Consider the following 24,598-nt stretch of genomic DNA (forward strand, 5'->3'; position numbering starts at 1 on the left):
TCAGAACCCACTCCTACTTTGTCCAGTGCCCCCTGTCTCCCCTCCCTGCTTAATTTTTGTCTTTAACATTTATCAACTATCTTACATACTTATTTTACTTTACTTTATCATCCATCTTCTTTGCAATAAAATATAAGTTGTATGATAGCAGAGATTTCAATTTGGTTCACAGGTCTATCTCTGGTGTCTATTAAATACATCATTCCTGGCATATAATAGATGCTTATTAAATCTGATTAAATGAATACTTTCTTCAAAAGTAAAAGTTTAAACTGGTGACTTCCAACATGAAAAAAATGGACATGTACATTCATGAGACACTAATGGCTAAATATTTATAGTGTCTACTTTCAATCCAAGAACAAGGAAGAACTCCAGGAACATAATTTATTTAAGAGGACATTCATACATTATGCTATACAACCAGAAGGAATGAAAATTCTGAGGAATTTAATGCTGGATAGGGGAGAAAGAGCCTCAGGGCACTGGAGGGAATCTTCAAATGCAATGGGACAACTCCCTAATTCATCCTATGAGAAATTACTGGAAGAAGTACATAATTGAGAATTTCTACACCAGAATGAAATACTGTTAAACTAAGAGAGAAGACATATTTTAAGCTACAAATAAAACATACACTGATGTTATGCTCCTCTTCGTTGTTAAACTGAATTATTCAGAATGAATTTCCAAATGAAATTTTATGGCTCTAGACTATTGTTTCAAGGACTGTTTCTAGTTGTATATCCAACAAAATTGCCACTATTACAGTTTTGCAATTCAACTAGCAATATTTTTATTTGTCTTCCTTCTGCCCAACTTCTCTAAACTCTACTCCAAGGTCATACTGCACTCTTTAATTGTGACCGGATTGACAAGGTCAAGCCCTTTTTTACTTTGAGAATGACACCCAGACATCACTTTTCGACCCTGATAATTGATGCAGACAGCAGTGTGGGTGGGGGAAAGGTGAAATGGAATTCACTTGGTTGTTGTTAGGGATGCAACACATCTTATGAATGCCATAAAAGTCTAATGACAACACAGTCTCTCTTCCCTTAGCTGGGCTGTAATGAGTACTTGAAAATTTCTTCCATGAAACAAGAAAGAGAGCTTATCTTTAGTAATCAATGAAGACATTTGGAAAGGATCATGTTAAAATTATTGATAAATCCTTCATGTTTCCTCTATAAATTTCTTGGATTATGGAGCCATCTCATGTGAAAAGTAAGTGAGCCTCTCTCTGGAGCAAGGGCAGGGCAGTGCTTCTGACAATGTTTCTAAGAGAAGCAAAGCTGTTTGCTTCCAATGCAGAACTGTGAAGACAGAGACAGAGTTTATTGCTTTTGTTATTGTTTTCATGTTGATTATTTTTTTCATGGACGTGACTGCTAAAAATATCTAGCTCCTTATTCTAAGTTTCATCACTTAGGTTCTTACGAATTGCTAAGAGTGTTTTTCAGAACGTTTAAATCATTATTTACAATAAATGCTGGCTTTGTAGCCGTATCTAAGAACTACAACTTCAGTATTTCCAAATGTTAGTTTTAATAACACGGATTGTCTCAAGATGTGCATCGTCAAGTCTGAACAGTTGTCTCCCATTCACATGTCACATCTACCTCATTCCACAACAGCAGAAAAGGAATTCAGTTCCTTTATTTGAAATTCCTCCCTCTTCCAAGCCATTGCTTCTATTAAATTATCCTCATAATGTGAGACTCAAGAGTTTTTTGTTGAAGTTCAAAAAACATGAGTTGTTTAAAAGTTAGTATATGTCACAATTTTTGCTGCATTTAAAGAACACACACACACACACACACACACACACACACACACACACACAATACCTCATGGGTATTCTGACCAAGCTGCTTCCCTTCCCTTTTATGCACAGGACTGGAAACAAGTAGTTGAAATCAAGAGAAGAAACAAACGAGAGCCAATGGGCTCTCCCTTGGTACATCTGCCCTCTAAGCAAGCTGATCAGGAAACTGCTGTCTCATTTTTCTCAGGTATCCTAAGATACCCTTGCTTGGAAGGTTATTCTAGAACACATACATAATTTTATGTGAAACTTTCTATTTTCCAATCAGTCTCCAGAAATCTATTTGCATTACATATTTACTGTCATTTTTTACAGGTTTATAGTGTTCAGAATTTACCATATAGAAAAGCTCATTGCTTCCTAGTTTGACACTTTCTTACGATAATACATTACTTCCAACTTTTCAAAATGCGTTTCAACTTTTCAAAAATGCTTTCATAAAAAAAGTGAAAAGAAACTGTTTCCCTGTGAGAGTAACATCACCATTTCTATCCAGTTTAGGCACTGAGGAAGTTAAAGTAGAAGTAATTTTTAAGTGTTCAAACTTGTTTAACAGTTTAAGGTAAACACGACATATTTATTGGATCATCTTTTCGGTCTTCAATATATGCAGTGTGTTCACTTAGTACTTCATAATTTGCTATCTAGTTTTACTTGAAATCTTCCAAAGACTTGATTATCTGGGTTAGCGAGGACCTGAAATAGAATGATTGCCTTCACTTTATCAATCATTCTCAACAACACCACTTGGGTGCTTTGAGTAATAGACCTAACATTTCTCTTGAAAAGTTTAATGTTTACAGGAGCAAGTAGTGTGTTTTATTTAAGTAGATTTCCTGTTTTCTATAATCTAAAAAGGATTATTTAAACAAAGAAATATCTCAAAGATAATCTTAAGAGTAAATAATAATTTATTAATCATTTCTTATTTTTCAATGTCTTTCACGGCTTCTAACAATCCTTATGTCATTTCACTCTCATGGAAGCCCACAGGAAGGTTCTACTCTTGTGCCCATATTATGGATGAGGAAGGGGCGCCTGGGTGGTGCAGTCAGGTAAGCTTCCGACCCTTGATTTGGGCTCAGGACATGTTCTCAAGGTCGTGAGATGGAGCCCCATGTCAGGCTCCGTGCTGAGCAGCGGAGTCTGCTTCAGATTCTCCCTCCCTCTTCCTCTGCCCCTCCCACTCATGCTCTCATGCTCTCTCTCTCAAGTAAATAAATAATTCTTTATAGATGAGGAAAATGAGGTACAGTGTCCTCCACACCCATAATGCAACTTGCCCAGGGTCAAATGGCAAAACAGAGCACTTGTTTTGACTACAAATCTTATCTAATAGATACAATTTTCATCTTTGCAAATGATACATATCTTCAAATATTTCAAGTAATAAGATGCCTAAAAGAACATATGACCAATGTAGCATACCACAGATTTGGAGCACTGTTTCATGCAATCAGAAGGACTAAGTATATGATTTTTAAAAAGGTATTTGATTTCTTAGACCCTCATTTCTTTGTCTGCCATATTGTCAATATTAATATTGATCTGTGAGAATTAAAATGAACTAATAAATATGCAAGGACCTAGTAGCACCAGGCTTATTTTAGGTTCTTAATAAATATTAGTTGAATTTTCTCCTTCCTGTAGACTCAATATCCAAATTTATGATAATTTGATTCTCACACTGCACGGAAAATTCCCATCTAACTTATTACAACTTTTTATTTAAGAATCCTTGCTCTTACATTTGTCATGCTTAAATACCCCATTTTATAGTTGAACCCCATCTTATAATTTAGCTTCATATTTCTATCTTGTATGCCAAATCTCTCCCTTTTTTCTTATGATGTATAGTTGACATAAATCTCTCTTTAATATCATAGCTCCTATGAGATTCCATAGGAGTTGAAATTTCTAACAACTAATTTAGGAGAAAAATTACTTTCATCCCTATTAAATGTCTTTCCTACTAGTTTACGGTAGAGGTGATTGTCTCATGAAAGTCTATGGTTGTGTTTCAGGTGTGAGTGAAATTTTGATCTACTTTACTTATTACTAAAACTTGTTTTTTTCTTTTAAATATGAGGCTCAGCCACCTAGAGCATAAGTATCATTGTCTGTGAATATGCCATGGAGGCTTCTCAACCACTTAATAGGAAACAGAAAACTTCTTATCAATTATATAGATTCTAAAGGAAAATGTGTTTCTAAGTTTAAATGATTTTCCGTATTGATTGATCTCTTCTGCTTCTTTGCAATATGATTATTCTTACCAATTGCTTAGCAACGAACTATGTCTTTTTTTTCTTTAAATCTCTAAAATCTTGATTTTAATTAGTGAACATCATCTACCTACTGAAGAATATTATAGGTAGAACAATGCAGTAAACTCTCATAAATAATTGTCTTGCTTATCTTAACACTTTACAAAATGTTCTCTAAAGTTATGTGTGCAAAATCAACATGAACTGAGGGGAAACAAAGAATTCATGACATAATATACCAATGTATTTATATGTTTCAAGGCCATGGATAAAAATAGGAAATTTTTACCAACAATATTATAATAGGTACTTCTAATACTTTGGATATAGTATACATCTTCATTTAACAGCTAAATAAATTTAAAGCTAACTCCATGCAAGACAGACCATATAATCTAATACTATATTTGACTTAAAACAATCAGATGGTCAATATATTTTTTTAGGTTCTGCCCGGTCTCAGTCACTGTATACCCTCTCTTCTTCTCCCAATGTGACCATAACTCTCAACCCTATCCTATCCCCATCAGAGCCAAGGGCTGTGGCTTATTTTCATCAGAAATAATGACTCACTGTAGTAGTAAATTTCAATGGGGTGGCAGGAAAGGGGAAAGTCAAAACCAAAAGGGTCTTAATCCAAGTTAAAATAAAGGAGTATGAATAGTTTGGAAATCCCTATCACCGTACCACAGGATGCGATGGTTGAGGAAAACTTCTTGCTACCATATTCTCCAGGCTAAATCCTGACCAGACACAAGAAGGCGTTTAAAGGGGTCTTGCTCAGTACTCTGACACTCAGTGCCAGCTCACCCATGAAGGTACCCTGGAAGCAGTTTGAAAAGCATGGTCTTTGAGCATGGCCTCTACCTCAGTTCCAAGTCCCATTCTCCACCTTGGGTTCTGCTTTTCACTGGGCTCTGGCTGGTACCCAGTCACTTTCTTCTCAAGTCTTCATTTTCCATATATAGGTCTCTGCCAGGTTCCCACGTGGCCCCTCCCTACAACTGTATTGTGTATGCATGCTGGCAGCACAAGATAGCATGTTAAAGATGAGAAGGCCTTGAGAAATCATTGCCTTTAATATCCTCCTCTCAGAGATGTGGAAATCAGGGATCAAAACAGATTTTCCCACTTAAATACTAAAGGCATGGCTTGAGTATGACTCATCATTCAACATATTTTTCTTCTTCACTAGGACTACTAGGGGTGAGTTTTCTACAAATTAAGATATTCCTTACCAGACTTAACCTGCCATATGTTTCCTCCCTCCTCCATGACACTTCCTTCCCGTGTGTTATCTTGGATCTTGTGCCACCGGCAAAGAGACTGCTCTCTTGCACACAGTGCAGGTCTACATGTGGAATGAGGGATGGTCTGCATTCAGATTCCCACTTGCTAGAGAGTAACTGCTCATTTTTTTCAATTCAGAGGACCTGAGGACTGTCTGACATCCTTTATGCAGATAGAAAAGTGACATTTAACCTATAGAAATACAGAATTAAGATACTGATTTTGAAACCTGCTTCCATGTCTAGCTTTTCTGTCCATTGGCCTGTTCCTTGTGCATCTCCTGCTACCACCAGAATCAGTCACATCTGATTCTGTGAAACTCTGGAGCTGGAAAGGTTTTCTCCCACTGAAACACGTGAGGTGTAGTTGAAATAGTACTATCATTACCATCGTTTAAGTCTATTCTGCATTCAACAGGCTTTTTTGTTTCATTCTTCGCCAAGAACATAATCAGCAGATACAGCATGAATAATTTCAGTGGGAAAATACGTTTTAAGATACAGCCAATATCAAAATTAACTTTTATCTCACATAATCCATTAAAAAGTTCACAGCTACCAGAACTTAGCAGTTTAAAGTGGTCTGCATTTCTTGTTGTGGTGTTTGTGGGTGGTGTTTCAATATAACTGAATTTCTTCCCTTGATATTTTCTTGCTTAGCTTTGACAGTCAAGGGTTTATATATCAAGATGAGTAAGGGGTAACAATTCATTCTCAAATGTCTGTTAAAGCTTTTTCTTTTTTTCTTCTGGCTGGGTGGAAAAAAATCGATCCTACATAATGTTAAAGCAAAAGACAGAGTTAAATAGGTCAACGTTCTGAACAAACTTGTCCAGGGACTGCCTGTTTGAGCTCAGGTTGGTTATTTCAGCTTTTCGTGAATCAGATTCCACATCTACCAAATACCCTCAGTCCTTGTTTGCAAAATACAGAGAAGTCCTTGAGAAAATGCATTATGTGTTATAGTGCACAGTATGCTTACCATTGACAAGAGTGTGTTAAGGGGCCCATCGTCCACTTTTTGTGCACATAAGATCAGCCCATATTTTGGGAAATGCATAGACTGTCAGGGCTGCAAAGAAAGGATGTACTTAATACAAAGAAAGGGTTTTATAACTAAATGTTGTGCACTGTAGTTAGGTTACTGAGGAAGAGGGGCTGTGAATCTTTTATGTGATATATGTGTGAAATTCATCTTTCTATAGTCAAAGAAATTGCTCTATCAGAAGGAGGAAAAAAAGAGAACATGTTCTCTATGGTCATACTCCTTTTTAATAAAACCTTAGGGAAAGCTATTTGTTCCAGGTTGAGGTTAGGAGAAACAGGACAGAAGTGAAAATATGAATTTGTTTTACAAACTTGTCTGGTATTTGGATACACAACGAATGACCCATTCAGGGGTCTATTTTTGCACAGGGCCACAAGGACTGGTGACTGTTTATAACAGTGGGCAAAATGAACCAAGGAGAGTAATCATCAGGCAATTCAGATGCAGATTGCAGGCATGGAAGAAAAGGGTAGGAACTTGCAGTTATGATGACTAAAATCGCTGACTTTAGTCATCAAGACCAAGTGTTAAATATATGTTTGCTTTGTTAGGGATGAATCAGGCTGAACGACAATTGTCTGTGGCTGTGGTTACTGAGAAGAGAGTAGCAGTGTGTTATATGAGAGCCTGGCAAGTGTTCTCACCCTTTGTGAGCCTGAAAAAAAAGTTCCTATTACTGTTTCCATTGGCCAAGTCATGTGATCATTCCTAGGGCATACAAATCATGGCAGAAATTTATATAAGTTATACAAGCACTGCAATACACATTATGCCACAATGTCATGCAAACTATAATCAATATTAATATTATTGAACATAGAGAATATTAAAAAAGAGTGCTTTGAAAATGAGATATCAAAACTATGTAACTAATAATTCTTTGATTTAGAGGAATAACAGGGAAATGTCTCCAATGTAGGAAAACTATAACTTCTGACAGGTCAGCTCAGCAAGCGTGGATTAAGAAGCTATGCTAGGCATAGCGCGGTTCAACCTATGATGAGGGATGGATTCATGGGAGAGGAATCAGCAAGGAAAGAGTGCTCTTCATGAAAAAGAGCAACAACAATAACAGGAGCACATTCAAGTAGTACATTGCAAGGCCAGGATTATAAATCCTACAGCAATGTGGAAAAGAGATCATTCAAAATGAAAATGAAATGAAAGTTTTGATGGTCTATTTTATATTTGATCAGTTGGAAAGCAATACAGTGTGACAGAAAATGAGGTACACAAGTTGTAGGAAAGTCTGTCCTTTCCTTTGAGCCTCAGCTTCATCGTTTCCAAGTTGGGATCACTTTAGTAAGAATAAATAATGCGCACTGACAATATATTCCATTCAGAATTTGAAACTAGACTTTCAACCCAGGCTGCAAGCCATTTTTCACTCTTAATGTCTTACCTTTATAATGTCTTACCTTAATGCCTTTCCTCATCAAATGAAAAATTATCAGATCAGAAGGTTCCAAATCTTAGTTCTATAAGATGTCAATATTGATTGACTGAAGTCGGTGAAGCCTAAAAACAAAACATAACTATCTCTTAAATTAACAACCAAAAATGGATAAGTCAGTGCTTATGGGAACCTAGTAATTGTATAAGTGCTGATGGAGTTATTCTTCAGAATGCAAATTAGAAATATCTATTATGTTCATATCTTTCAACTTAATTCCATTTCTAGTTATCCAAAGTATAATATTTAGTGTAGAAAATCTATTTGTACAAAGGTGCTCGCTTCAACCTTGATTAATAGAGCAAAGTATTAGATGCAACTAAATAAAAAAAAATAGAGAATTTGTTAAGAGAATTGATGGAACACCATGCAACTACTAAAACTGATAGTTATGAAGACTATAACAATGGCAACCCAAACGCCCATACAAGGGAGAACAGGTGAAAGAGTGTGATATAGTCACAGTGTTCTACTATACAAAGTCATAATGAGTGACGTAGAATGATAGACAGCATTATGAGTAAGTCTTAGTAATGACATTAAGTGAAAAAGTAGATTCCAAAAGATTACATGCAGTATACTAAACTTTTTATAAAGCCGGAAATAAAATATGTATTTTTAAGGATCACATACAAATATAATTTACAATTTATATATGTATATACATACACAATAAATGTATATATTTCACAATGTATACAATATATATGTAATGTAGATAATATATATATTTCATATATATGAAGTGAGTGAACAATAATAATAGAATTCGGAATGCCGTTTCTGTGGGGGAAGGCAAGTGAGGGATGGGAGATAGTGTATTGTAGGTTATTGTCAAGCTCATAGCTTTTGGGGGGATGGTGGTGAATTTCTGAGGGATTTTATAGTATTACAAATAAGTACATGCTTGAACCACTAATTAGAACATTGTCACGAAGCAAAGATTATGATTCTTGCAATTATGTATATCTGCAAGTCAAAGGGGGGAAAAGAAAAGGCACATTTTTTTAAAAAAAACATACTTTTTAAAGGTTCATTAATAAAAAAGACTAGAAGATAATAAATACAAATAATGGTTGTGTTACTGTGGTAACTGTGTGATTTTTTTCTTTTTCAAATTTTCTAAAATGTATTACTTTAATGAGAATGACTGTTTATAACTCATTAAAAAAAACAGTATGCAGACCCATGGGTCTCTATGCCAGTGAACTTTTGCAAATATGAAGAAGACAAACGAAATAATGTAAAATTGATCAGCATTTCAGCAGGCTGTTGACCAATCCCCATAGCTGAAGAATTGAAGGAGTCACTATTGACCTTGCATTGATAACTAATAAGAATCAATCAAGAAAAAAGAAATGTGACTATTTGCAAGAGCACATGATAGATCTAATTTGTAATGAAAAGTTATATTACCTACTAGAAAAATCTCCATTTGGTATTGACCCAGAGAGTGAAACTGTAGGGTTTCAAACATGAAAGTAGTATGACCGATACACTCTCCTTTTCAGTTATTTCTGCAGAGGTTATATACAGAGGAATTTTAGATTAACATACATAACATGGACTTTGAGTCCATTAGTTGAATGTTGATGTGCAGGAAACCAATAGGAATAGGGGATGATTCATAATACAAACAAATTGATTGGACACTTTGACAATGATGTTCGTAGAGCATGACATCGTTGCTGGTCAGATGTTAATGAACTAGGAGGTTCATTCAGCATCAGAAAAATATTACACCAAATTACGTTTTTATAAAGAGTTAGCTGTAAACCTTTGATTTACAAATATTTTAGACCATTTTCCACCTTAATTTTAGTTTTTAAGATGTAAGCCACATTATCATTTTAAAAATATAATAATAATTTTCATTATATTTGAACAATGCGAGATGAATTAGATGAACGGCATACTTTGCAGCATTGTGTCATATATATTTTCCTTGAATTTAGTGTTTTCTTTCTAGTACACCATCTGTAACACATGTAAATCAGTTTTTTTTGCCGAGTAATTATAAGAAAAAAATCTTGGGCAAGAAGTAGCTTTCAGAAAATAGACTGTTTAGGGAATTTAAAGAATACTTTCCCTTTCTCTTCTCTTGTGCTGTTTCTAGTTGTAAAATAAAAACAAAAGTTGGAAAGTATTTTATGAAGTAATTATTTATCATTTCTTATCAATCATATTTTATAATCAAAAGTGTTTGGGTTTTCTTTTCTTGCTAGTTATTCAAAGTCTATGGCTTTCAATGACAGGTGTAGAAGGTTATGTGATAAAATGGATCTTCAGATTTGAAAGAAAAATAGATGAGTTTGAATTCTCATGCTGCTACCTTGAAAAAAATCACGTAAAATCTCTGAATCTTATTTTCCTAATATGTGAGAAGATGAAAGCAGCCCAACATAGCTTACAAGATTCCTGGAAAAATAAATGGGAGCTCTTATTCAAATGAGCAAAACTCTTATGTTTTTTAATAATTGTTTGAGATTGAAGTTCTAAAAATAAACAAAATAATTGTTTTAGAATAAAGAACTTGAAACCAAACTCTCCTCTCAGGGCAAGGAGGACGAGGCTATAACAAGAGCACATGGAAATCCCAGTGAACCCTTTTGTAAGGGATTAAGAACGGTCTCTTTGGAGCTCAGGCACCCAGTGTGAAACAATGCCAATACTGCCATGTTTTCCTGAGGATGAACATGGCAGCGCTCGTTCTCTGCAGTTGAACTGAATTCAGTCTGTGGGCTCCGATGTAAGCACCTACATAGATGTGCTCTAGAGATTCTGGACAAGAGGTGTCACTGTGTCAGAAAGTAGAGAAGAAATGTGGCACAAGTGAGCTCTTGCTTATGTTATACTCTCACTTATGTTTACACTAAAGATAGTATCTGGTCTAAGGCTTCTAGCATTGCTGTGAATCATGACACTTCAATATATGTGTTTGCTGCATTTTAAAATTATTTAAATTATTCATGTTTATGTAGAAAGATAGATGAAAAAATAAAAGCAAGCAGAAAAAAAGTACCCATAATCCTACCACCGTAGTGCTATTAGGTATATTTCCACCAATAGCATAGAACCACTAATAGCATTTTGGACAGTATTTTTATATGATATTGTCAATGTGTATGGATGAAATACATGTATCTTTAAAGTGGGATCATACTGGGATACATTTTTTGGAAAACTACCTTTAGCATTTAGCAATATATCATCAACATGCTACATATTGGTCAATATAGATTGACATCATCATTCATAATGATTGAGTAGAATTCCATTTTATGGATGTGAGTTATTCAAGTAATAACCTATAGCTGCACATTTAAATTATTTTCAACTTTCCCACATTATAAATAATATTTTTGATATATATCTTCACATTTCTATCTTTATGAATCTACCTATATTGAGAAAATTCTTGGAAGTGGAATTGCTGAATTAAACATTTCTTCCAATTACACTGTAGGAAGTTTCTAATTTTACTCCTGCCGACAACCTGTGAGAGCTCATCTCTTTTCAGTGAACCATACTGGGTATTTTCCTTGTTAAACTCTTTGACAGCCTGATAATTGATGACATGAGAGGGGATAGCTAGTCTTTTGTTCATGGTTATGATTACTAGTAAGATGAAATATTTTTCATTGTATATTATCATTTATATTTCTGATTTTTTGTACCTTGCCTGTTATATATTATTTTTATTACCAGTTTGTATGATTTCTACATCTTAGATATTAACCCCTTTTTGTCACATAGTCTGTCATTTGCTTTTTCACTTGGATTGTGGTATTTTCCCCATACAGATGTCTTAAAATATTTATCTTTCAATTTTGCCTTGAGTCTTCACTGAAAGGACTTCCTTCACCTGTATAGATGCACTTGTATTTTCTTCTAGTATTTTTAAATTTTATCATGTACTTACATTCAATCCATTTGGATAATTAATTTTATTTTAAGGTGTGGGTTAGGGCTTTAAATTTATCCTTGCCAAGGGTTTAACCGGTCACTACAATAGTTTTTAGCAAATTGTACATATTTTCCTCACCAATTTTAACTGTCACCTTTATTACAGTGTCGTCCCCCTTACCCAAAGTTTCACTTTCCAGTTTGTTACCCGTGGTCAACTGCAGTCCAGAAATAGATGACCCTCCTTCTGACCTATCATCAGAAAGTCAATAGTAGCCTAATGCTATGTTCCAATGCCTACATCAGTCACCTCACTTCATTTCATCACATAGGCATTCCATCATCTCACACCATCACAAGAAGGGTGACTACCGTACAATAAGATATTTTGAGAGAGAGAGAGAGAGACCACATTCACTTTTATTATAGTACATTATTATATTATATACTATATATAGTATATAATTATAATTCATCTATTTTATTATTAGTTATTGTTGCTAATCTCTTACTGTACCTAATTTCACAATTAAACTTCATCATAGGTATGTATGTATAGGAAAAAAACATAATATGCATTACATCGTATATGCAATATACTTAAATATGTTACATGTAGGGTTACACATAGCATATATAGGGTTCAATAGAATTACCCATAGTCCTACCACCATTAGCACTATTAGCTATGTTTTCACTCTTAGCTATAGTACCACTATTAGCATATAACCACTAGCAGCATTTAGCTGCTATACTGAACAGTGCAGGACTAGAAGATTCTATATCATCAGGACTTAGACAATAATTAAAGCTTTTCTAGTGGTGCAGCTGGTCCAAGTAGAGTTACAGATGGATATAAAAAGATGGCTTGTAATAAAATACAAAGAAAGAACTGGGAGTTAAGAAATGCCAAGGGAGGGGCGCCTGGGTGGCGCAGTTGTTAAGCGTCTGCCTTTGGCTCAGGGCGTGATCCCAGGGTCCTGGGATCGAGCCCCGCATCAGGCTTCTCCACTGGGAGCCTGCTTCTTCCTCTCCCACTCCCCCTGCTTGTGTTCCCTCTCTCGCTGGCTGTCTCTCTCTGTCAAATAAATAAAATCTTAAAAAAAAAAAAGAAATGCCAAGGGAGAGGAGCTGGCAAAAAAAGACTAAGAAAGAATGGCTTAAGAAGTAGTACAAGAGGGGAGAACATCTGAGATTTGGAAGACCAAAAAAAAGGGGGGGGGGGATTGAGGAGAAGCACTGTTTTTTTCTAAGTTAGAGAATTTTGCTAACTTATCAAGCTGTGTCTTCACGGAAAAGTTGGATAACACCAAAAACACTGGCACTAAAGAAGTAATGATCAATAATTGTTTTAAATTGAGTATCTAACAAATTCAGAGGGTCAAGAAGAATTTTAACTGTTTCATAATTTTAACTAATTTCAAATATTTAGCCTTTACCTATAGTTTTTAATCGAAGCGTAAAACTTCCTATTTTGTTTTGTAGTAGAATAGAGTCATCCTTTACGCCTTGATTTTTCTACATTCCACATGTAATATAGTACAAAATCTTGCAGTTTACAACTTTGAAATCTCTCCTCACAAGTCATCTCCCACCATCCTGATCCAAGCCACTATCACCTACTGCTCGGGATGAGAGAACAGCCTCTGGAACTGGGCTCCAGGATTTCACCCAACCCTCCAGTCCATATTTCCCTGAGTCAGTGTGATCCTTTTACAAAATAAGTCAGTTCCTATCATTCCTCTGCTGAAAACCCTTAGATAGCTTCCTGTCTCTCTCAGAGTAAAAGGAAGAGTACGTAAAATTTTCCTGCAAGTCTCCATGATCTGACCATCTGCTGCCTCACAGATGGCATCTCCTACAGCAATTTCTCCCTTACCCCATTTGGCCATCCTAAAAATCCTTGAACCTAGCAAGCCAGTTTCGAACCTCTGGGCTCCCTCCTTCATCTCATTCAAATTTCTGCTCAAATACCACTGTACCAAAAAACCTTTTCTGGCCTGTTAAAGGAGCAGCCTCCTTTCCCTTGTTCTATATACCCTTATCCTGTTTAATTCTTCTCTATAGCACTTCTCACCATCTGTCATCTATTGTATTGCATTCTATTCTATTCTATTCTATTCTATTCTATTCTATTCTATTCTAATTTATTCTCTAATCTCTCCTCTGACTAGAATGTGAGTCCCATGAGGGCATGATCTTTGGTTCCCTGCTGGATCCTGAGAGCCAAGAACAGTGTCGGCACTTAGTAACTATCTGCCTGAATGAATGAACATATATTCAGATATTTAAAAAATCACCATAAGCCTTCTAAATCATTGCTGGCATTAAAAGTAATGTTTCCAATTTTGAAGTCTTTCAGAAAGGGTTTCTTCTCCCCAAGAGAAGATTCAATTTCATACTTTGAAAGATTAAATGAAAGGGAATTTGAGTTATGGTGACAGAATTTTGGAATCTCATAATTTCAAGAGATTTTTTTACTGATACAACTTTATTGTGATAATTAAAAATAAAAATATTTCTTGAAAGGTCAAATGGCATAAAAATGAAAAGTTTAACACTTTGGAAACTTTACAGCAAGATAAATCTGGTCTTGGGAATTCTATTTCCCAGCTGCATAACTTTGGTACACCTCTATGCCTCAATTTTCTCATCTGTAAAACAAGGTCAATATTGTACCCTTTATAATGCTGTCATGAGGATTAAATTATTTAGATTACGTAAAGGGATTAAAAAGTGCTTTGAACATAGTGCCTCACAAGAATTTGCTGTTAATATTTATTTGATAATAGTACTACCATTTCACAAGTAAGTGGTTGCTCTTAGTTGACAGACTTTTTGGATTTTGTTTATTTTTCTCCATAATGATTCCATGAAAAAATCTCTTTCATAGGAGAAATCTAGGCGGTGTTAATTGTGTAGGTACGAAAAGTGTATAAGAGATTAGAAATTAAGGTAATTTCTAGTTGTTTGCATAAACTCTGCTGTTTCTCACTTGTGGGATTCAAACAAACTTTCCTGGCCCTTACATTTTGCAAATGAATTTCTGCCTTATTTGCATGGGTGAAGTCAAGGGGGAAATTAGGTGGATTCAGCAAGGGATCCCCTAATAGAAATTCTACAAGCAAGTTTTCTTGTGCCCAGAAAAGGCTATTTGGAAGAGTAAGGAATGCCAACATTGAGACTGAGTGGGTAAAGTCCAAAATCACACACCCTAGATTTTAAAAAATTGACTCTATGAAAAAGTCAGGTCCTTAAATACCTGTCCTCCTCAGGTAAGGCTGACTTAAACGACTCAGCCATACTTTTACTTCGAGAATTTAACTCCAATGATCATTTTTTTTTAGCCTTCCAAAAAACCTAGAAATTTCATATATTACATTTGGCAAATCTACTGGAATGATGATATTAACAGTCATAATTGATATTGAACCACAGTTTTTAATTTTGCATCACCTGTGTTTATATGGATTTATCATCTTATTTGACTGTAATCTTTACAAAATCAGGTCTTTCATTTCCTTAGTAATTCCCCAAAGAGGCCAGAGCAGTGCTCAGGAAACAATATTATTGGTGGAGATCTAACAATCAAACAGAATTTTTAAGGACATCATGTCCTCTCTTGCAAATATCATTGCTTTTGAAAAATATAACCTGTTATTTAAAAGCAAATTTTAACAAGGAAAAGATCATTGTTGCATATGTAAAACATTTGACATGATTTTTTGAACAACAGTGAACACAACAAAAAGTTGATTTCTCTTCTGCCATGACCCGAGGCATGTTTATTAGCTGTTCACTGCCTAAATGCCTCAGCCTAAAACCTAGGAACAATCAAGATTTGATATTCAATTTAACTGAGCAAAAGAGTCACTTTAAGGATTGAAAATACAAAAGAATTATATGAAATTATTTTCCTCCAACTCTGCCCCAGGGTTTACAATCCTGTCAGACAGGAGTCATACCAGTGGGAAATGGCATCTAATGAAATGCGGAAACAACAGCACTCAGAGCCAAGAGATCAGAGAAGGAAGTCATCACTTTGTGATCTTCTTAGGGAGAAAGTGGGGCCTCACCTAAAACCTAAAAGGTATGTAGAGTTTGGAGAAGGAGATGGGAGAAAAGATGGTTACAGTTTTGGCTTTGGAAACTTCATATTTTTTTTATCATTGGCCAGGACACAGTTACAGACGATCTGTTGAATTGGAAAAAAGATCTTGTCCATCTTTGTAATCTTTGTATCTCCCGAATCTACTCAAAGGTAACTCAGAGTCTTCATAAACAAAGTTCATAGTCTGAGACAAAAATTCTGTGAAATCGTATAAAATTGTTCACGCTTTTTTTTTCTTTTTTTAAATACTGAAGGATTTGTTTTGCAGAGAGAGAGGCATTAAGCAGGGGGAGAAGTAAAATATATCCCCAACATTTATCATAATAGAATCTCGTATCTTTTATTTTGTCACTTACACCCTGGGGAAATACACTACAAACTCCATTTTTACCTGCCCCAGTCCTTCTTTTTTGTAGAAAAATTAGCATTAAAAATATCCTTAGTTAGAGTCATCATATCAATGTAAGTTATAACTAAAAATGAATGAAATAAAAAGCAATTGATCATTGTTATTATTTGCAAATGTTAAATTGTGATTTTTCTGAAAAAGAAACTAACCACTACCACCGCTACCACAACAAAATCATTTACAGGATCTAATAATGTCAGGGGCAATAGATTAAAGGAGATGGGGAAAGAGAAAAGGCAATTCTGTTAGAGTCCCAGCTTTATTTTATTCTAATTTTATTCTATTTATTCTGATTTTAATATGTGTCATCCTACAAAAATCCTGCCTCTTAACTTCAAAAGAAAGATATCGATCCAAGATATTTCAAGGGGTTTGGGGAAAGAGAGTGAGGGAGATACAGGGATCGGGAGAAATTTATAGCTGGAGCTGATACTGAGTGAAAATTTAGAGTACATACCTAGCATGTTTTGTGCTTCCTTTCTTCCAGAGAGGAAATGACACTTTAGATTCCCTGGGATGCTGGAACCACATGCAAAAAAGGATGGGCAAATTTGTCATTCAGAATTTATGAAGGATATTTTTTCTTCTCACTGACTAAAAAGAACAAATCAAACACTAGGTTTCCAATTCTGAAAATTAGTAGACTCTGGAGAGCCAATTAAACATTATTCCCCTATCTCGACTCTGTTTTAACATCCTTCTTTATTGCACACTGTTTCTTTCGCTCACAAGGCAGGTAGATGGTGTTATCAGGCTAATTTGGGGACAGTTATCATTATAATGTAATTTTTTGCAATTATGTGGTAGACCAGGTGGCAAGACAGCATGGCTTTGCATTGCCAAGGTGCAAAACAAATTCAGTGTTCAATCAACCTGAGAGAGAAAGGACAATTCTCATTTGCATAAACATGTAGCCACGGAAACGAGATGCACAGAGGTATAAGGGGAAAGAGACCTATTTTACATGATGTGCATAGAATATTTGACAGTTTAGATTGGAGGCGTCATTGATGTGGGTTGGAATGGTACGGTTGGTTGCCATGGATATGGTTTTCCCTACTGGCAGTGCAGAGATTGGCAGGGATGGATGCTGGAGAAAAAAAAAAAAAAAAGCCCAAACCACTGCAACACTCTGGCAGCCTCATTCTTTTCTTTTGTTGAAAAGCTATGTATCCTTTCTGCACTAATGACAGCTCATCAAGTATGCAGTGTAATCTAGAAACACTGATATTTCTGTAATAAATCATTCATGTATAATATCTATATATTTATACATTCTATGCACATATATATGTGGTGATCTACATGTATATATTTGGAATAACATGTATGCAGATTAATAAAAGATTAGGTTCAGGAGGAAAATATTTACCTCTTTGCTACTCTTTTCTATTTAGCATTAATTTAGGAAATCCTTCGATATGAGGATTTATTAAGTAAAGTAAACAATGTATAAATATACTGAATTATCTGAATTATCATCTAACTTAGGAAAAGAGAATTGCACAGTTCGTCTTCGTGGATAAGGCAAACAGTGAAAGGAAGGAGGAGTGGCTCATCACAACAGCCTAGTCTCTCATTATTTGACCCCTACAGTCAGCACATTGCTGTAATAGAACTACGTAAATGATATTTGTCCATGAAAAACAAGGTAGTTTCTATTTTCTTTCTAGGTTCTAGCACACCATTTAGCATCGTATAAACCCAAATAAGCTATTTATGCTGTTTTTCAGAACAGTTAGGCATTTACTGTTTGTTTCTAAAGGCTCACCCATCTTGTTTCCATACAGTTAGTCGAGAACCTTGCTTTTATTAAAACGATCACAGGAATGCCTTATCTTTAAGAATTCACTAACATACCACGTGATGGGGCCTGAAGGAGCAAAGTCTCTTATCCCGTAGGTAAGAACTTTTGTCTCCATGAATGCAGCTTTGCACTCAGCCATACTCCTGAGATCTGAATGCTGGTAGACAAGTTCTTATGGACTTGTAGGTTTCCTCAATCCTCCTCCGAGCCTGGGGAGAAATGTCGAGTGACGCAGCATCTTCTAAATTGTCTGTCCACCCAAACACTGGAAACTGGAGAAAGAGTTGAAAACAGGATTTATTGAACAATCAAAATATCAGGATCACTTTTGAAACATGACCAGATCGTTTGCCCTTAATAATTGACTTAATAATATAATAATTGATCCATACAGCCAAAACTTGATGGGTAACTACCAGTGAACCGAACTGCATTTGGATTAAGATTTAAGAGAGTGTGTAATTGAAAGAGCAATTAAAATGTTTTTTTCTCTCACCTTACAAAAAAGGTCTTTTAAATGGGCCAATGAAGAAGTCTGCATTGACACTACATAATTTTGTCTTCACTTAACATTTTGGGTGAAGATCTGTTATTTATTGATAAAGCATATGAAAGGCACTGGTTATTTTTGATCTATCATTTTCTTAAATGAAGCCTACTAGTGGCTCAGTTCCTGTAAGAACCACACTCCACCCCAGCCATCCTTGTTCTCAGCTTTCCCTAGAAATCGTTCAACAATTGCTAGTATCCTTTCTATGTTAAACTAGTCAGTGACCCCCTTCTCAAGGTGAAAATCAGCTGTAATCATGCTGTATTTAGTATCATTATCGTTATTAGTTTATTTTTACCTGTGCTTCTTAGAGTGATGAGCTCTTATTTATTCCCTAAATCCATTTGTTTCCAGTGCATGTGGTCATTAATAAATATTTGTTGCCCAAAAAAAGTTAGTAATTGCTTTCATCTCTGCATTTTATTGTTCCCTAAGTTTTAAAGAAATGAAATAGGACCTCGAAATTCTACCCAGATAATAAGTTTATCATATAAGAATGAGGTTCAAATGATTAAAAAGTGAATGAGTACACATTTTAATACAGTAAATTAACATAAGGCCCAGGATCAGCTTGGCTACATACCATTTTATCACACGTAAACATTCCTCTCCAGGCACTCCTCTCACCCATACTTTCTTGTCTTTTGTATTTGGGTTTATTTTCTATAACACCCTGTGTTCTTTTCTATTTTTGTTTCCCACTCCTATGCTTCCTGTCTCTGCACTACTCCTCCATTTGTAACTGATATAAAAGATACTATACTGAAGAAAAGTCAAGTGATGCTGGGGCATGTTCACCACTGCCCACATACTTTGGAGACACTTGCAAGATCCTAGTATGTTTCTTTATTTATATAAAATATTTGGATACTACAGCACTGAGCCCCTCACACATCACTGTAGAGGTGAACGAGTGAGCTTTGTATGTATCATGCACTAAACAAAAGTTTTTAAAACCCTGTTTCTATTTCAAAGACACAGAACTGCTTGCTCATCATTAAAAATCAATTTTTAGTCTTACAGGAATAAAGAAATACGAATGTGGTTATTTTATGAGCGAAGACCTGATTATCTCCTGCTGTGTGTGTGATTCCTCAATGGTCAGAAGGGGAGTTCCGGAGAGGTCTACTTTTCTTGGGCAAGTGTACACTTGCCTCAATCTCACTCATAAACCAGGAAGCAGTCACATGCACTGGGCCTTAAATGTGTTCATTTCAAACTAGGCAGGAGGCCTGACACACATACTAAATTTTCAATATTAGCATCTCCAAATCTTTATCGTTGTATATGTAGATTGATTCATTTTCAGACTTTGGTAACTGGTTCAGTGTTAAATCATTTTAAAGCTTTTGTTGAATACTTTATTTTCTGAATTTTCTGTTGTTACAACATACAACTATACTTAGTTTTAGTCCCTTTTGTAAAAGAAAAATGTAAGTTTTATGTTTTGCACCATGGGTTCACTTTTTTCCCCCTGAAAATAAACATTTTCCTTGTTCCTCAGACTCATTCAAAATACAGGCAGTATTTCTTCCAGGAAAGAAAAAAAGGCAGCAAACTGATTACTTGCTGCGATCAAGCTTATTAAAACAGAGACAGAAAACCAGAATTCACTTCCTAGATCTGTCATTTGGTGATTAAAAGGGGAGGGTTTCTTTTTCTTGTCTTACTTTCCTTATTTGTAAAGTGACATCCTCTGATCTTCATAAGCACATTTGACACAGTAAAACAAGTAAGTCATGATTTCCAAATTCAGTGTGATGAGGAGCAGTGATTTTCCTTTAACTGCAGCCTCAGGTGGGACATGTGCTCAGTTGGCGGTGACAGAGCTAGTTTCTGACACAGGTGATGAGAGGACAGGGTGGTGGCCAGATCTGATGACATAAATTGTTGACTTGGATTAAATGTTAGTCCATATAAAGCTTTGACAGCTAATGATGCATTATGATCAATCTTCAGAATAACTGATTAACTAATTGTTAATATCTTAGAAGTTCTTGTAGAAAGTATTACCTATACTGACGTGTGCTTTATATCATATCTTCTTCATCTCTCAATGAAATTAAAGATCCTTTTATCTTCTATTTAAATCCATCCCCTTCCTTGAGATGGCATGAGTGTTGGTATAATGAAGCGTAGAAAGTATATTCGTTATGTGAAAAGTACTAAAATTCCTGATGTAGCATGCATCTCATTATGATGACATTTCTTTCATTCTCATGAAATTATATAGATATTAAATTTTCACTCACAAACTTGTCTATCTGCCACCTACACTTAACATGACCCCACAACCCAGCCATCAATTTTGTTTTCCTTTAAGACTTCTTCTAAAGAGTTAATAGGGAAAAAAAAAACTTTTAGATCTCAGAATTACTGGATAGTGTTTCTTTATCTGAAAAAGAAAAAGCACTTTCATTCAGGGCTAACCTCAAATTTTTATTTTTCTGGTCTTCAAAATGCCACATGTCATTTTCTCACTGTACCACTATTTCGTGTCACCCATGATGACATCAAAACATGTGCCAATATGAACTTACCCTTATCCAGTCAGCTCAATAGGATGATGCCCTTCACCATTCAAATTAAATCTGAACCCTGTGTCACTGCTCCTAAGCCACTATTCATCAATTTTTTCATGTTGTCATGTAGCCATGCTGTGGCTTTTTCTAATGTCCTTATCTCTATCATTAATTTTACCTTCTGATGTAGTAGTACTGAATGATATGATTTACAACTTAATAAAATGAGTTTTTAAAACATTAGATAAACTAGTAAATCAATTTTTATAAGAGTCAGCAGTCTAGGATTTTGAAGGTAGACTTAATTTACCTCCTTCGCCTGATTTCATCTCAGGTGAACTGAATGGCATAAAACAATACAGTAAACAATGCAGTCATGCATAATACATAGCAGTTGAATTCAATTTTAGTGGTTCTCCTAATGGTGTCCAGATGAGAACAGGGTGGGAGCCGAAGTGTTGATAGGTGTTCTGAGGCATCTCCTTGACTTTGAAATATTCCTTTCTTACTTTTTTGACCTTTATGCCTGAGTATAAAACTTATCTCTGTGGACACAATCCTTAAAAGGAGGGTAATTATTTTTCACTGTTTGGAATGCCAACTTTTTTTTTAAAAATGTACTCAGTTGAAGGATAAACTAACATAATAGAGAATATTGATAAATAATTTGGCACAGTTTTCTGCCTTTAGGCAGGTAATTAGCCAAACCACTAAGACAGATTGTTAAAACAATCAAAGATATTTATCTTCTAAGTGCAGAAAGAAGCAATTTGTACTCCCTACTCACCGAAATGCCAATTTAAAGGACTAAGGCAATTCCGAATATTACCCAAATGTGTATCTGGTAAGGTAATTGGAATTCTGTAACTGGATGGTAGTAAATTACAGGGTAACAAATATCATCTAGTCTATTGTAAACCAACATACTTTTGAATAGGTATGGGTGTGAATGATTGTCATTCATTCATGAAACTCAGTACAAGCTCTCCGTATCATCCCAAAGATCTGTGCAAGTATTGTAGGATCTACTGCCAAAAATAGGAAGGAACTGACTATCGGAAAGCATTTTTCAATGACCTGAAATGGCTGGAGTAAGAATATCTAATCTCTTCATTACTCACCACCACACCATCACACCGTACCCCCACCCCAGGGAATGGAGTGCTCAGTGGAATTTCCAAGCTTTAAAAAGTACTTTTCTTTCCTTAATTTTGAAATGTCCATGGAAAAAGATTAAGTTCAAGAAGATGATTACAGTGTGGGTGAAAATGGAGAAAAGCAACAAATGGACTTCATAGTAAACAAGGGTATGGTACTGTTATTCTTTTAGTGACAACTAATGGCAGCAGTACTTCTAAGAATGATGTGTCAACAAGACCAAACACAGGCAACTTTGTAAATATCCTAAAGGACATTGACTTCACTCCCCTGGGTCTAGCGCCTTATACATGAATAAAGGTTTGTGTAGGTTTAGACTTACAGTTTCAATATTATCCTGTAGTGTCAAATTTGAACAATTGTTGGGTCTCATTAAGGACCTCATTGGTGATGAAAAAATAACAAAACAGATTCAAATTGATGGTGCATCTGTGCTGAAATTTTCCTGGCATGTCTGCTTCCTGCAACTGAAGAAAGCATATCTGGCATATACAACACAGGTGGAATCTGTTTTAAAGATTTAAATCTGGAAAAAGATCCAGATCCTGGTAGAACTTTGATATTCATATGCAAGAAGCATTTTTATTTATCAGCTCAGAAAGACAAAGGCTTATTGGATGTAGGATCAAAGTTTACAAAATTAAAAGTAAGTTCTATTTAAAGCAAATAGATCATCTCATCAAATCCTGAAATGCTAGAGCAACTAAATACCCAGGGAAACTCGAAAACTAATTTTAGCACAGGTCAGTATAGCAGTCATTATTTTATTACTTACATGTCCAGCGCAGTGCTAAATTCTGTGGTGGTATGAAAGTGTAAGGTGTGATTCATACTGCCTAAGTAGTTATAATCTAGTTGGGAACTATAAGAGTTTTTGAGCATGTGCTAAACTTCCTAATACAGACCACAAACGTGCTAGTTTATTGTTTTTACTGTGAGTGGTATAATATGGTCCTCTAAGAATGAAAATCCAAACAGGATTAGAAATTAGATTAGCTTAGGGTGTCCCAAGTGTGTGACTGAACACACAAATCATAGGGAATATTCTTTAATACTGACTTTTGAGGTCAAAAACATTGTATATTATATCCCTGCTTTGGTTGTTAATAAGGTATCTTAGCAAACAGAAGGCTCTAAGAAGTCATGCAGAAAAGTCATCCTTATAATTTCATTTAATCCAGTATTTTCCAAATTTAATTAGCCATGGGACCCTTAATGTCTCTCTTAACACTTAGGTTCCTCCAAAAACACTTTAGAAAACATTGGATTTGATAAATCCATAAATCATGAAACTATAATACAGTAGTAACTGAACATAAGAAAGCCAGGAATATGTTTATTTTTGTAAAGATGAATTTCAGGATGACAGTCAGGATCTTGGTAGACATAAAATTTGCCTGATGGATCATGGTCCATCTAACATGACTCTTCATGGCATTTATTATGCTCTTAGGAATCAGTCTAATACCCAGGCGGATGTTTTTGTTGTATTTTTTTTTTTTTTTTTTACAAAATCACAACAAAGACAACCATACAAGAAAAAAAAATTATTATAAAAATAGAGCCATAGATGATAGCCATAGGGTTAACTGAAGGATATCTCAGCAGCACTCCATTTGACTCACCCATGTGCTGGCACAGGGATAGGTGATGACAGGTTTGCCATTGACAATATGAATTTAGTTTTGACTGTAAGAAGTTTTGATTGGAAATTACTACTATAAACTGACTCCGCAGAGAGGTTTGGTCTAGGCTCCTCTATGTCCTTTTCAGAGTAGTTATATTATTTAAAGATTTAATCTTGGAAAACAAATACTTTATTTATAGCATGTTCTCCACCTTGGTATAAAAGTTACTAATGGTGCTATCAATATTTTAACTAAAATAATTGGCCCGCATCATTTTATGTCAAACCCAACCAACTATAGAGTCTCAAGGTGTTGGTACTCTGCAAAACATAATTCTGAAGACTCTTGTGTCATTAGGCTACTTGAAAGCACATTGACAGAAAAGAGGTTTAAATGTAAGTTGTCCTGGTAGAATGGATTTCTATTACTACTATCTAGTGATATTTTCCATTGCGAACCCTTGACTTGGAGGAGTGCCAACCAAACTTGCATGTGCAAAAGGATGATTACGAGGATTTTCTTAAAATGCATATTCTTTTTTTTTTAAAGATTTTATTTATTTATTTGACAGAGAGAGAGAGAGCAAGCACAAGAAGGGGGAGCAAGCACTGAGTAAAGAGCG

This window comes from Ursus arctos, unplaced genomic scaffold, assembly GCF_023065955.2.
Source record: "Ursus arctos isolate Adak ecotype North America unplaced genomic scaffold, UrsArc2.0 scaffold_5, whole genome shotgun sequence".
Taxonomy (NCBI): domain Eukaryota; kingdom Metazoa; phylum Chordata; class Mammalia; order Carnivora; family Ursidae; genus Ursus; species Ursus arctos.